The 11700-nt window shown below is 38.9% G+C and overlaps 1 non-coding gene across 1 annotated transcript; it reads right to left on the bottom strand.

Annotated features, from left to right (window-relative positions):
- Positions 1–11246: 11246 nt before the first annotated feature.
- On the bottom strand, positions 11247–11353 carry LOC122166615. The gene has a single exon (XR_006170848.1). It is a non-coding gene; the product is annotated as a U6 spliceosomal RNA (small nuclear RNA).
- Between the last annotated feature and the right edge of the window lie 347 nt (positions 11354–11700).

The following is an 11700-nucleotide window of genomic DNA, read 5'->3' as shown; positions in this document are numbered from 1 at the left end:
GATAAAGGACAGCCTCTGCCCAGTTTACCTCCATTCAGGAAGGACTCAGTTCTCCACTTTCTATGCCAGACCACTCCTGAGTTTTTATTACTAACTGAAAGATTATATCTGTAATAATATTATTTTTCTACAAGGTATTGCCCACCAGGAATAACAGATTAAATAGTGTTCTAGCTTAGACAATTGTTAGTGCACACCACATGAATTCTTTCCTGCCAGCTTCAATGATTCTGTCTGAGTGTTTACATAGCCTGTTTCACAAAAACACTTGCTTTCTTTGCAAGCCTTTTAAATATAGGGAACTGAAGCAAAAAGAAAAAAAAAAAAAAACATGATTAAAAATAAACAATCTGTTCAGCATCACACTGATGTGAATATGCAAAAATTTAACTGCCTGTAAGAGACTAGCACTAGTTGTGAACAGGGATTTGGGGGAAATGTCTGAGATTTGCAAGATCCTGTCCCCCAAACCTGATTCCATGCTCTCCTCCTGTTTCTTTACCACCTCTAGGAGATTACTAGCCCAGAAGGTTGGATTTCAAACTGTCTGGTGGCAAGGATCAAGGCAGAGGCTTGTAGAGCACCCTCTGATCAGGAGAACTGTGAAAAGGAGACCTTACATTGCTCGGAGTGCAGCAGACATTAACTCTAGGAGCTGTGGCAGAGGAACAGCGAATGCTGCTGCTGAGATGGCATACATCAATGTCAGTGCTGTCCTTGCTAGCTCAAATGCATTGCTTTCAGCTGGCGTATTTATTATTAATTATTATTAAATTTATTTATTTAAGTGTGCTTTGCATAGATAGACACATCGTCAGTCACCAAGGACTTAATATCTAAATTAGCTAGGACAAACAAACACAAGATGAAACAACACTGTAGCAAAGAGACTGTGAGGGGATTATTAATGCAGAGAGAAATAGAGAAGTAATTGTTTGAAGTGTGGGGTTATTTAAGTGAGCTTCTAAAGTGAATCCAAGGATTTTAAAAGTAGTCAGTATGATCACTACAGTAGCCTAGACAAACTATTTTAGATGGTACAAAAACAAACAAACAAAAAAACAGGTTATAACATGAAAATTGACAACCCCTGACTTATCTCAACCTAGGTCTTAAAACTTCTCACAGGTGGGATTCAATTCTAAATAAAAGCTGCTATTTCCTTGATTTTTTGCAAAATATTCATTCAGTGGGGACAAACTAGTTTTCCTGAAACAAGAAAAGAAGGGATGCAGATGGTGAGGCAAAGCAAGGAAAAGGGAGAAGCCAGGGGAGCAAACAGAGACAGAAAGATATGGCCCAAATGGGCCATTCAGACTGTGAACACTCAAATAAGAAACATGCAGGTTGTTCCTGGGGCATATAGCCTTGCAGGATTTCAGTGAGTTTACCACTGAAATGGCTGGAGGTAGAAAGACAAATGCAAAATTAATAATATATGTTTAGAGTAGCTGAGAAGGATAATAACTGTATCAGCAAAGCGCTGCTAGATAAAGAGAGAAGGAATGAGTAGGGCATGAAGGCCAAATGAGATCTAAAATGTCTTTGGCTCTCTAATAAAGAAAGGCTTTTATCTGAGGTCTTTTTCATTTCTTTTGTCCAGATAGAACAGACCAGCAATTTATATCATTTATTAGATAAACCAGCATCCATTCTTTAGTTGGTGACTAGAATATATGTTTGAATTCTTCTTTAAAAAAAAAATAATAATAATGATAATAATAACATAACAATAGAAGTGGAAAGTACACAGACTCCTAAGCTTCAAGGGTCAGCTGTTTCTCTCAAAAAGCATCATGTAGACATACCTGGCAAAAGCAACGGACAGAGAAATTAAAGGAGAATAAGAGATTTTTGAAAGGTCATTTTCTCAGCTCTGTTACCACTTCAGTGCACTCCTAAAATATTTCTTACAGTTATGATCCAGCAATCCGCTTTGATAGCTATCTCAAATCAGCGACTCTTAATTTTCTTTCTGTAATACCAAAGCTGTGCTTTAGTATAGGTTCCCTAAAGCCCAAAATGGCTCATAAAACATGAGGGTTTCTATTTGCTTTACGTCAGAGTCTGCAGATGTTTCAGAGTGCATGCGTGCTGAGTCTGGCCTGTGAAGGAGTGAGTCCAGATTAATAGTTTTCTTAGGCTTCAGAGAAGGGTTATTTAAGAAAGAAACAAAAGCTGGAAGCCACATGGCATATATTCTCAGTATCTGTTTCTCTTCTTTGTGTGATATTCCCCTGCTTTCAGCAGTATGATCCTTAAAGTTGTCTTGTATTGCTTCAATTTAATCTCTGAAGTGCATTTTTATAACAAAGCAATATTGTTACCAGGATCTAGTGTCCTGGGAAACAAGATTCCCAGTTTACGGGCTATACAGGCACTCCCATTTCCTTCTTGTAGTGATGTAGCTCACTTTTCCTCCAGCAAAGATAAGTTGTGGCAACCACAGCAAATCCTGACATGAAAAAAAATGATGTTAGAGAAATATTTAATCTCTTCTCACCTTCTTTTTACAAGCTCTAAGTCCTGGAAACAAGAACCATATCCATGTTACTAAACATCCCTACCAGCAATTCTATCTATGTACTACTGGCAAACCAGTTCACTGTGATTCCTTCCAGCATATTTCTGCCATCCTGCAGTTTTTAAAGCCTTATTCTTCTTGGTAGATGGACCTCTTTCAAACACATGAGACATTGCTTCTAGGTCCAGAACACCTTTCCAGGGCACTGCACATATTTTTCTCCCACATAGAATTAATATTTCAAATTGCCTTCATCATGAAAAAAGGAAAATGGAAATCTAAAAGAACCCACAGAAACCCACTTTAATCATGTACATTTGCAGGAAAGCCCCATGATTCAGGGGACTTTTTTTGTAATAAAGCAAAGTAGTAGAGAGAAAGAACAGTAGCAGATGGAGATCAGCCAAAAGCTGAGACGAAGTCTGAAGATGCATGCTTCTGTTAGGCCATTTTCCAGATGGAGTGTACAGGCATTTAATGGACCACAGATTTATGCTTTGAGAAGATTTAGCCATACAGAAATTCTCTGCTTATGATATGATGTGCAAAGAAGGTGTTCCAATCTCCAGTGCATACAGAACATATGAGTATAAATACCTTGTGTAGCACTTCCTATCTTGCTCCCAAATTACATCTAGCATAATAATGTGACTGTAACTTGGACAACTGAGACCCAATGGAAATCACAAACTTGTATCCCTCTGCTTTACAACATGAACTTGCCAGGGGAATTTAGGTCTTACTTTAGATCTTCTTTTACCCCCTATCTGTCAGTCCCATGACTCCCACTTCCTCGAATAAGTGTTGAAAAGTCATAAGTTCTGAAAACAAGCTGTACCTTGTGTCTCATTTTCACCCCAGCAGTACCAGTTCTATCCTCTGACCTAGAAGTCATGAAAGGAGGTTGAGAAACTCAGAAAACAAGGCCTCCTGGACTGCTTGTGGACTCGTGGCACTCTCTGCCTTGATAAAGGATTATGTGGTGCCATGTGGGTACACACCCTTAATTCATGGCTTCACATGTCTGAAGCATGTTGCAGTCCTTTGATAGCCATGAAGTACAAGAATATGGAGCAAGACACTATTTGAAAGGACAGACTGAAAGGTAACAGACACATTCAGCTCACAAATGTTTTGCTTCCATTCAGGAGGAGTACACAGAAACTGTATAGAAAACTAAACGACTTTTAAACTCTTACCTGGTAAAGCACAGGCCAATGCCAAACCCAGGCAATCTCTGAGTACTTGTCCTGGGCCTTGGCCTTGGGCAATGGCCGTGCTGAGCATTTAACAGCATGCACATCCCCACACTAGTGCTCAGGCATCTACCCTAGCCTTATATAATTTTCTAATATAAACTATAAACTACAGTAGTATATCTGTATGGATGTGAGCACTGAAATTATGCAGCTTCTCAAATGTGATGGTGGGTGCACAAATGTTTGTGACAGAAATTACAGAAATTACAGGCTCCACAAGCAGCTGGAAGAGCTCCACGTACTGCTGCAGAGTTCAATCTAAGCAATTAATTATGTTTCATTTCTGTGTTTGATGGTGGCTAGGTCTGCTTCCAGGGTAAAAAAAAAAAAAAAAAAAAAAAAAAAAGAAAGTATCCTTCTGAATATTTAACATTTTTAATGTATTCTTTCATTTTTATAATTAATTGTATGTGCTTGTTTTTACTTACATGTAACTAAAGGACAAAATAAAAAATAAAATAAAAAAAAAGATGAATTTCTGAACAATCATGCAGAAGCTGTTGTTTTGGTTTGAAAAATAAAGGAGACTGAAACAGCTTGATTAGTTTTTTAAAAATAAATAAATTAACAGTGAAAAAAACCAAAGTGGAGCTTTTCTGGCAATCTGAACTTGCAAGAAATTCTAATTCTAATAAGAGAAAAGTTAGGAGAAAAAAGCACACCAAAAAAAAAAAGAGAGAGAGAGAGGGAAGAGCCTTAAGAGCATTCCACTAAGAAATTTGATTGTAACACCAGAACTGTCTCCTTCACAGACAAAAATCTGTCTTCAAAACATTTGCAGAAGTGTTGCAGAAATAAATCAACCCTCACCAAAACAAGACTTCTCTAGTCAGTACCACAGTACCACCTTGTGGGGAAATAAAAAGAGCCTCAGTATTGATTCCTTTCACTGAGCAGTTAGTTTCAGGAAATAACTATAATATAAGCATAAAATTCTAACTGTGATGAATGACACAGACCCAGGCACCAGCAACATATGTGATGCATGACTTCTCCCAGAGTTAAATTACTTGTTCTGAAGAAGCCATGTTCCAGTCAAACTCTTTCAGAAGTCTAATGTGAAAACTTCCTGGAAGAAAAATGACTCCTTTTATATTTGCCTGGATTCCTTTCTTGACTTCCATTTGCTGCAAATTTATTTCTCTAGTTACACTGAATCAAGAGAACAATTGTCTCAGGCATGTCGAATTCTGCCCCCACAAAACGCTTCATAAACTTAAAGGCTATGACATAAACAAACTAACACCAGACTCCTTGAGACGACTTCTCTTATTGCTTTTCTGTAACTGATGTAGCGATTAGAGACAGTAATATTCCAGAGTACATTTGAAGAAATAAGGTTATCAAATTCTCTTGCCCAAAGGGAACTATCACCTGCTTTTCTCCATTTCTTTTACACAGTGAAAGAAATTTGTATGATTAAGTAATTGCTGGCAGTCAGGAGAAACAGTCACACAGTTGTCATATTTTAAGAGCTCTATTAAATGAAACTTTCACACTTTTAAAAATAACTTTTTATACACATCTCTGCAGCACTCTTTAACTCTTGCTCCTAATGACATTTTGAGGTATTCTGTACTGCATACTGCCAGTCAGGCTTAATTGGAGCGAACAGTGCCAAAGTGTGTATAGTAACTTTCAATTTTATGTTGTCCTGAGAATGAGGAGAATATTTGTTTTTATTTTTGCTGTAAATAAAGAAAGTTTCAACCTTGCTGCATCCATGCTATGGAAAACCTCTTATTAACAGAAAGAAATTCCCCAGGATATGCTTCCTAGTTCTTCAACTGGTGCTCTGTGCCACCAGCCCCATTTACCAGCCCCATGCAGAGGCCTCAGAAATCTCTGGAGGCCTCCAAAGTCACTAAGATAGCTATGGGGTGGAAAGTGGAATCAAACCCCAGGTGTCTAAGTTTGTCATACAAGTTCCATGTACAGCCAGTAGAGAAAGGCATATCTCCAAACAGTAGGTCATCACATTCTAACATAAATGTATATGGTGGATGGGAAGGAATACCTTCCAAAGATGCCTCTCTCTCTTTACTGATGGTTCTTGGAAACCAGATGCCTAACTTTCAGGTCTGGGAGGTCAAGTGACTTTCTCAGAGAAAAGACATGCAAGTCTCAAAGTTAACATTTTAAGTTGTCTATGAATACACGTATTGATTATATTTGCTTTTTCACCCCTAATCATGAGTTCTACATACTAGAATTGTTTACATTCATTCTCCTTCCTCTTCACTAGTAGGGCCCAAGTGATACAGATTTAGATTCCCTCGAGGATGTTAGCCTCTAAGTCTCATCAAGATAAATGAATAGATAACTAAATGGCTTTGAAAATTGGATTTATCTGACCTCAGAATAAAGCAATTTCTGCAGAGGTATTACTTTGCATTTCGGTGCACCTAGTTCCAAGATACAAGAGCAGAATAGCTGCAGTGTGCCACGTAGCTACCAGAGTGGCTTTGCAGCTGCAGATCTACTCCATCATGATATGATGCAGTACAAGCTTATCAGCTTGACAAATCAGACACTGAACAGAAACATCTGCATGCTTTTATTTTCAGGTTTTTAATTGCTTATCTTCTGTGTTCTGGTTTAAGGCTTTTGCAAGAAAGAAATAACAAATTGTTTCCTAGATAGACCAACAAGAAATAAATTACCGCTGTATGAGCCATTATTCTTGAATTGTTTAATCCTGTGCAACAGGTTATTCCAGTACACTGTGGCACTCCATACACTCACAGGTCTTGCCCAAAACACAGAGGGCTCATCTCTCTATTGTAATATAAATTAAAAGTCATACTTGCAAGAACTTCCTCCTCTTCTCCCAGCTCACTAGTCCAAAGTTTAAAGAGATGGAAAAAAGAGATCAATACTCCTTCTTCGGGATGAAAAAAAAAACAAAACATTAAAATCCTCTCTCTAAACTTCATCTTGCACTTCAAAACAAGGCCTTATTCTCATACATCTATCTAAAATGTATTTTTTTCAAATTATGAATCTAGCAGTTCATTTCAATGTACACTCAGACAAAAAAAAAAAAAAAAGAGAGAGACCATGATTAGAATTCATTACATTATTTACACTTTTAATAGCATTAATTTGGCCAACGTAAGATTGAAAAAGACCTCCCTAGGCAATGAATACTGCTTGCTGCTCTCACAGGTAGTTATGTCAAGTAAATGATTTCACTGAGCAGGCACCAGACAGATAAGCAACTTTGGCCCTGATGGCTAGAAAGCTGTTTCAGCTTTCTAATTTAGAAGCATTAACAGCATTCTTGTGCCAAAGAAAGTTTCCTGTTGCCTGAACATCATTTTTCCATCAGTGCTGTTTACCTTCCCAGTATGTTTATCTTCCCAATCTCTTTCAAAAGAGGCAACATATATCCTCTCTGTTTTGCAGGGTTAAGCATGCCAAGTTGTTTTATTTCCCCTTCCGTGGTAAGCTCTCTCTTATCTTGGCCATCTTAGTAGCTTTTCTCTTCAACTGCTTTGGCCATAATGCATTTTTCTTGGAATGCAGACAACCAGTACTGTAGAGGCTTTCAAATGAGGTCTCATATTACCTTGTATAGCTTTATCGGGTATATTATACAAGATATATATATGCTTTTTTTTCTACACACATTACTTACAGTACTCATAGTCCTCCTAAAATGTGTTAAAATGTGCGTGTTGTACTCTTCGTCTTTTCTCAGTATGTCTCTTACACAATAACTAGATGCTATGAGTCCTCAAGTCAATTCATGAAGTTGTACTGTAATATTTTAAATATTAGTCACTTCCATTTCTCTTGTCCTTGGAGTCAGCTAATTTTTCCCATTTGATATTCTTATCCTCCCCTTCATTAACTCTGCTGTCTAAACTTGTGTCACCAGAAAGTATGTCACTCTTCTAATTCTTTTGTCAACATCACTAATGAAATTATTAAGATTAACAAGGTTGATCTCAAAATTCAATCTTAAAAAAATCTATTAGTAACTTCTTTCCATTCCAGTACTCCCCATTTTATAGTCCCCACTGTCCTCTGATTGTTCCTATAGTCTCCTTACCTACTTTCAGTTCTTTTAATGATTCTTATCATTCTCAGCTTAATTAATAATTTCCCACAAGGCAATAAATCAAATATAACCAAGATAGAATAGTTCTGTTCCATTCCTCGTGCCTAAAAATATCACAGAATTTATCAAAAATGGTATTCTGTTAATCTGAGATAATACACCCTTGATTAAAAAAGATGTGACATTTTATCCTACATACCTCCATGCTCTTTATTATGCCCTTCTACAAGCTTTATTTTAAAGCCTTGCTTTAAAACTCTCTGAGAGCAGACCATGTATTTTAGTATCTGGATTACTTTGCACCTTTCAAAAATACCTTCTTTATTTTATAGTTACCTGATAACACTTCTGCCTTTCTCTAAATCATCTGCTATTGGAAATTTGTACCATGTCTTTCAGACTTCTTAAATGAAGATCAGCCAGTCTATTGCCATGAGACTTTCATCCCGTGCATGCTAATTCTTTAGCATCCTTTTTCCCTCAACTCTTAGCCAGTCAGCCATCCCAGCTTCTGGGAAACTGTTAATTTAGTTGTGGGACTCTATCTAGATCATTTCTCACCTTTATATAACCCTTAGTGTACAGTGGATACATTACAACTCTTTCCTTACTCTCTGGGTGGTTTAAGCTGCTGAAAAGCTTTGAGATCTAACATGCTGCAGATTAAGAGGCAGAATACACTTCAAGAACAAATGAGACTACCTGAGCTCCTGTAACATTCATATAAGAGAATTTTTTTTTTTCCTTTTACCAAAGTGAACATAGTTCCTTGCATATACTTGCGCTTATGCATTTATTCTGCAAAGCTTTTTTATTTCTTAAAGCATACTTTTCTTTACAAATGAAAGGCATACCTCAATTCAGGGAATTTTAATAAATTCACAGCCTTTCAGAAGATGTTATGTAGAGTGGGGGAGTCTTTGCAGAAAGGAAAAAGAGAAAATATGAAGCACACTGGGGGTGCTATCATGAAGTATTCAGCAGAAGACATCTCTGTGCTGCATTGCAGAAGTTGCCAAAATACAAAAAGAATAGTCTTAGTGGTGCCCAGTGACAGAATAAGAGGGAATGGGAATAAACAGAAACATAGGAGGAGGTCCAGGTTCCATCTGAATATCATGAAACACTTTTCAACAGCAGAACTAACCAAGAAATGTAACAGATTGCCCAGAGAAGTTGCATAGTACTCTCAGAGGAGCAAGAAGGTTGGATGGTCACAGCCAGAGGGTTGTGGAAAACATTTGTAGGTGAAAATGTAGGTCAACATGCCCAGGTAAAGACCACTGATGAGATGTGTCACCCAAGCGTCCACGTTAGTATCAGTGCTCTTTAATGTCTTTACCAACGAACTAGACAGTGAGACCAAGCATATTCTCAGCACATTTGCTGGCACTAACCTGAGTGGCACAGCCGATACATTGGAAGAAAGAGATGCCATCCAAAGAGATGGCAAGGGGACAAGCTTGAGAAGTTGGCTCACATGAACCTAATGCAGATCAACAAGCCCAAGTGCAAGGCATTGCACTTGTGTTGGTGTAGTCCCAGATATACATTGAAAGCAGCCCTGTGGAAAAGGACTTGAAGGTCCTGGTGGACAAAAAACTGGACATGAGCAAGCAGTGTGTTCTTGCAGCCTGGAAAGCCAACATCGTCCTGGGCTGCATGAAAAAAGAGGTGGTCTGCAGAGAAAGTGAAGTGATTATATCCCTCTAGTATGCACTTGTGAGGACTCCTCCAAGCCTGGGTTCCCAGTACAAGAAAGATGTGGAACTGCTGGAGCGGTACAGACAGAGACATGAAGATTATTAAAGGGTTGGAGAATCTCTCCTACAAATACAGGCTGACAAACTGAGGTTGTTCAGCTCAGAGAAGAAAAGTTTCCCGGGAGATGCCATTACAGCCTTTCAGTCACTAAAGGAAGCTTATTAACAAGAGGGACCCTGACCATTTACACAGTCTGGTAGTGGTAGGACAAGTGAAAATAGTCTTAAACTAAAAGAGGGGAGATTTAGATAAAATATTAGGTGGAATTTTTTTACTCAAAGGGTGATGAGGCACTGAAATAGATTGCCCAGAGAAGCTGTGGATTCCTCATCCCTGGAGACATTGGCCAAATTTGATGGGCCCTGGGAAGCCCAATCTGGAGAGGGGAAAGTCTGCACATGGCAGGGAGACAGAACTCGAGGATTTTTTAAGGTTCCTTGCAACCCAAATCATGTTATGATTCTATGCGGTTTTTTTGTGTGTCCCATACTACTGGCTGCTAGGGACCTGCTCTGGCCTATAATCTGCATGGCAAAGGACACTACAGCTCATCTACAAGCTCTTGTCATTCAGTAACCCAGGCTAAATCCTCTCCTTTTAATTCCTGAAGTTTTCCTAAATACAGTACGCATCCACTTTCCAACACACAAATGAGACAAGGCAAATGATTCATGGTCAGATCTACATCTTGTGTGATGGACTTTAATCACACATGATTTCTGTGAGGTGAAATGACAAAAACTCGCATTTACAAGACAATGTTTCACCAAAAATATAATAATCAGCCTTGTAAAAAATATAAACTATCCCTGCATTTACAGCTAGAAGGGATTCTTATCATAGAATCATAGAATCACAAGGTTGAAAACAACCTGTAAGATCTAGTCCAACTGTCTTCTCATTACCATTGCTACCACAAGCGCTAAACCATATCTCATAGCTCCTCATCCAGATGCCTCCTGAACACTGCAAGGGACGGTGACTCCACCACCTCCCTGGGCAGCCATTCCAGTGCCTGACCACTCTCTGAGAGAAAAAGTTTTTCCTCATGTCTAACCTAAACACCCTTTGGTACAACTTGTGGCCATTTCCCCGGGTCCAGTTTGTTGCCTGGGAGAAGAAGCCAAATCCCTCCTTATCATAACCTTCCTTCAGGAAGTTGTGCAGTGCAATGAAGTCTCCCCTGAGCCTCCTCTTCTCCAGACTAAACAATCCCAGTTCCCTCAGCTGCTCCTCATAACATCTGTGCTCCAGATCCCTCACCAGCTTCTTTGCCCTTCTCTGGAGATGCTCCAGGGCCTCAACGTCTTTCTTGCAGTGAGGAGCCCAGAACTGAACACAGTCCTCGAGGTGCGACCTCACCAGTGCTGAGTACAGGGGGATGATCACCTCTCTGTTCCTGCTGGCCACACAATTTCTAATGCAGGCCAGGATGCCGTTGGCCCTCTTGGCCACCTGGGCACACTGCTGGCTCACGTTCAGCCAACACCCCCAGGTCATGATCAACCAACACCCCCTGGTCCCATTCCTCTTCACAATCATCCAGCCACTTGACCCCAAGCCTACAAGGCTGCATGTTGTTGTTGTGGCCAAAGTGCAGGACCCAACACTTGGCCTTGTCGAACCTCAAAAAAAAAATATGGAATGCTTCACGAATTTGCATGTCATCCTTGTGCAGGGGCCATGCTAATCTTCTCTCTATCATTACAATTTTAGTATATGTGCTACCGAAGCAAGCATTCTTCTTGTAGATATTGTAGATAGTAATTGTTGAGAACATCCAACACCTTCCACCACTTCTTTCTATCATCATTCTTCCATTGCTTAAACTTAGATATTTTAACAAAAAAAAAAAAAAAAAAAAACCAACCAAACAAACAAACAAACAAAAAAAACCCCACGTATTGAAAGTATGACATAATGTGAAGTTTCCCCTTTCAAAAAAAAAAATAACCTGGCTTTTTTTCTTAATTAGGTCAGAGGAAAATACCGATAGCTTGTGCTCTTCTTAAAAAAAAAAAAAAAAACTCCTACTGTTGCCACATTGGACAATTTTAAGAGAACTGGAACCCAAAATTTGGCAGAGG

The sequence above is a fragment of the Centrocercus urophasianus genome, unplaced genomic scaffold (genome assembly GCF_019232065.1).
Source record: "Centrocercus urophasianus isolate 14NV4802_14NV808 unplaced genomic scaffold, USGS_Curo_1.0 seq_10, whole genome shotgun sequence".
Lineage (NCBI taxonomy): Eukaryota > Metazoa > Chordata > Aves > Galliformes > Phasianidae > Centrocercus > Centrocercus urophasianus.
The sequence above is the reverse complement of the archived record's forward strand: the minus strand, read 5'-3'. Positions and strand labels throughout refer to the sequence as shown.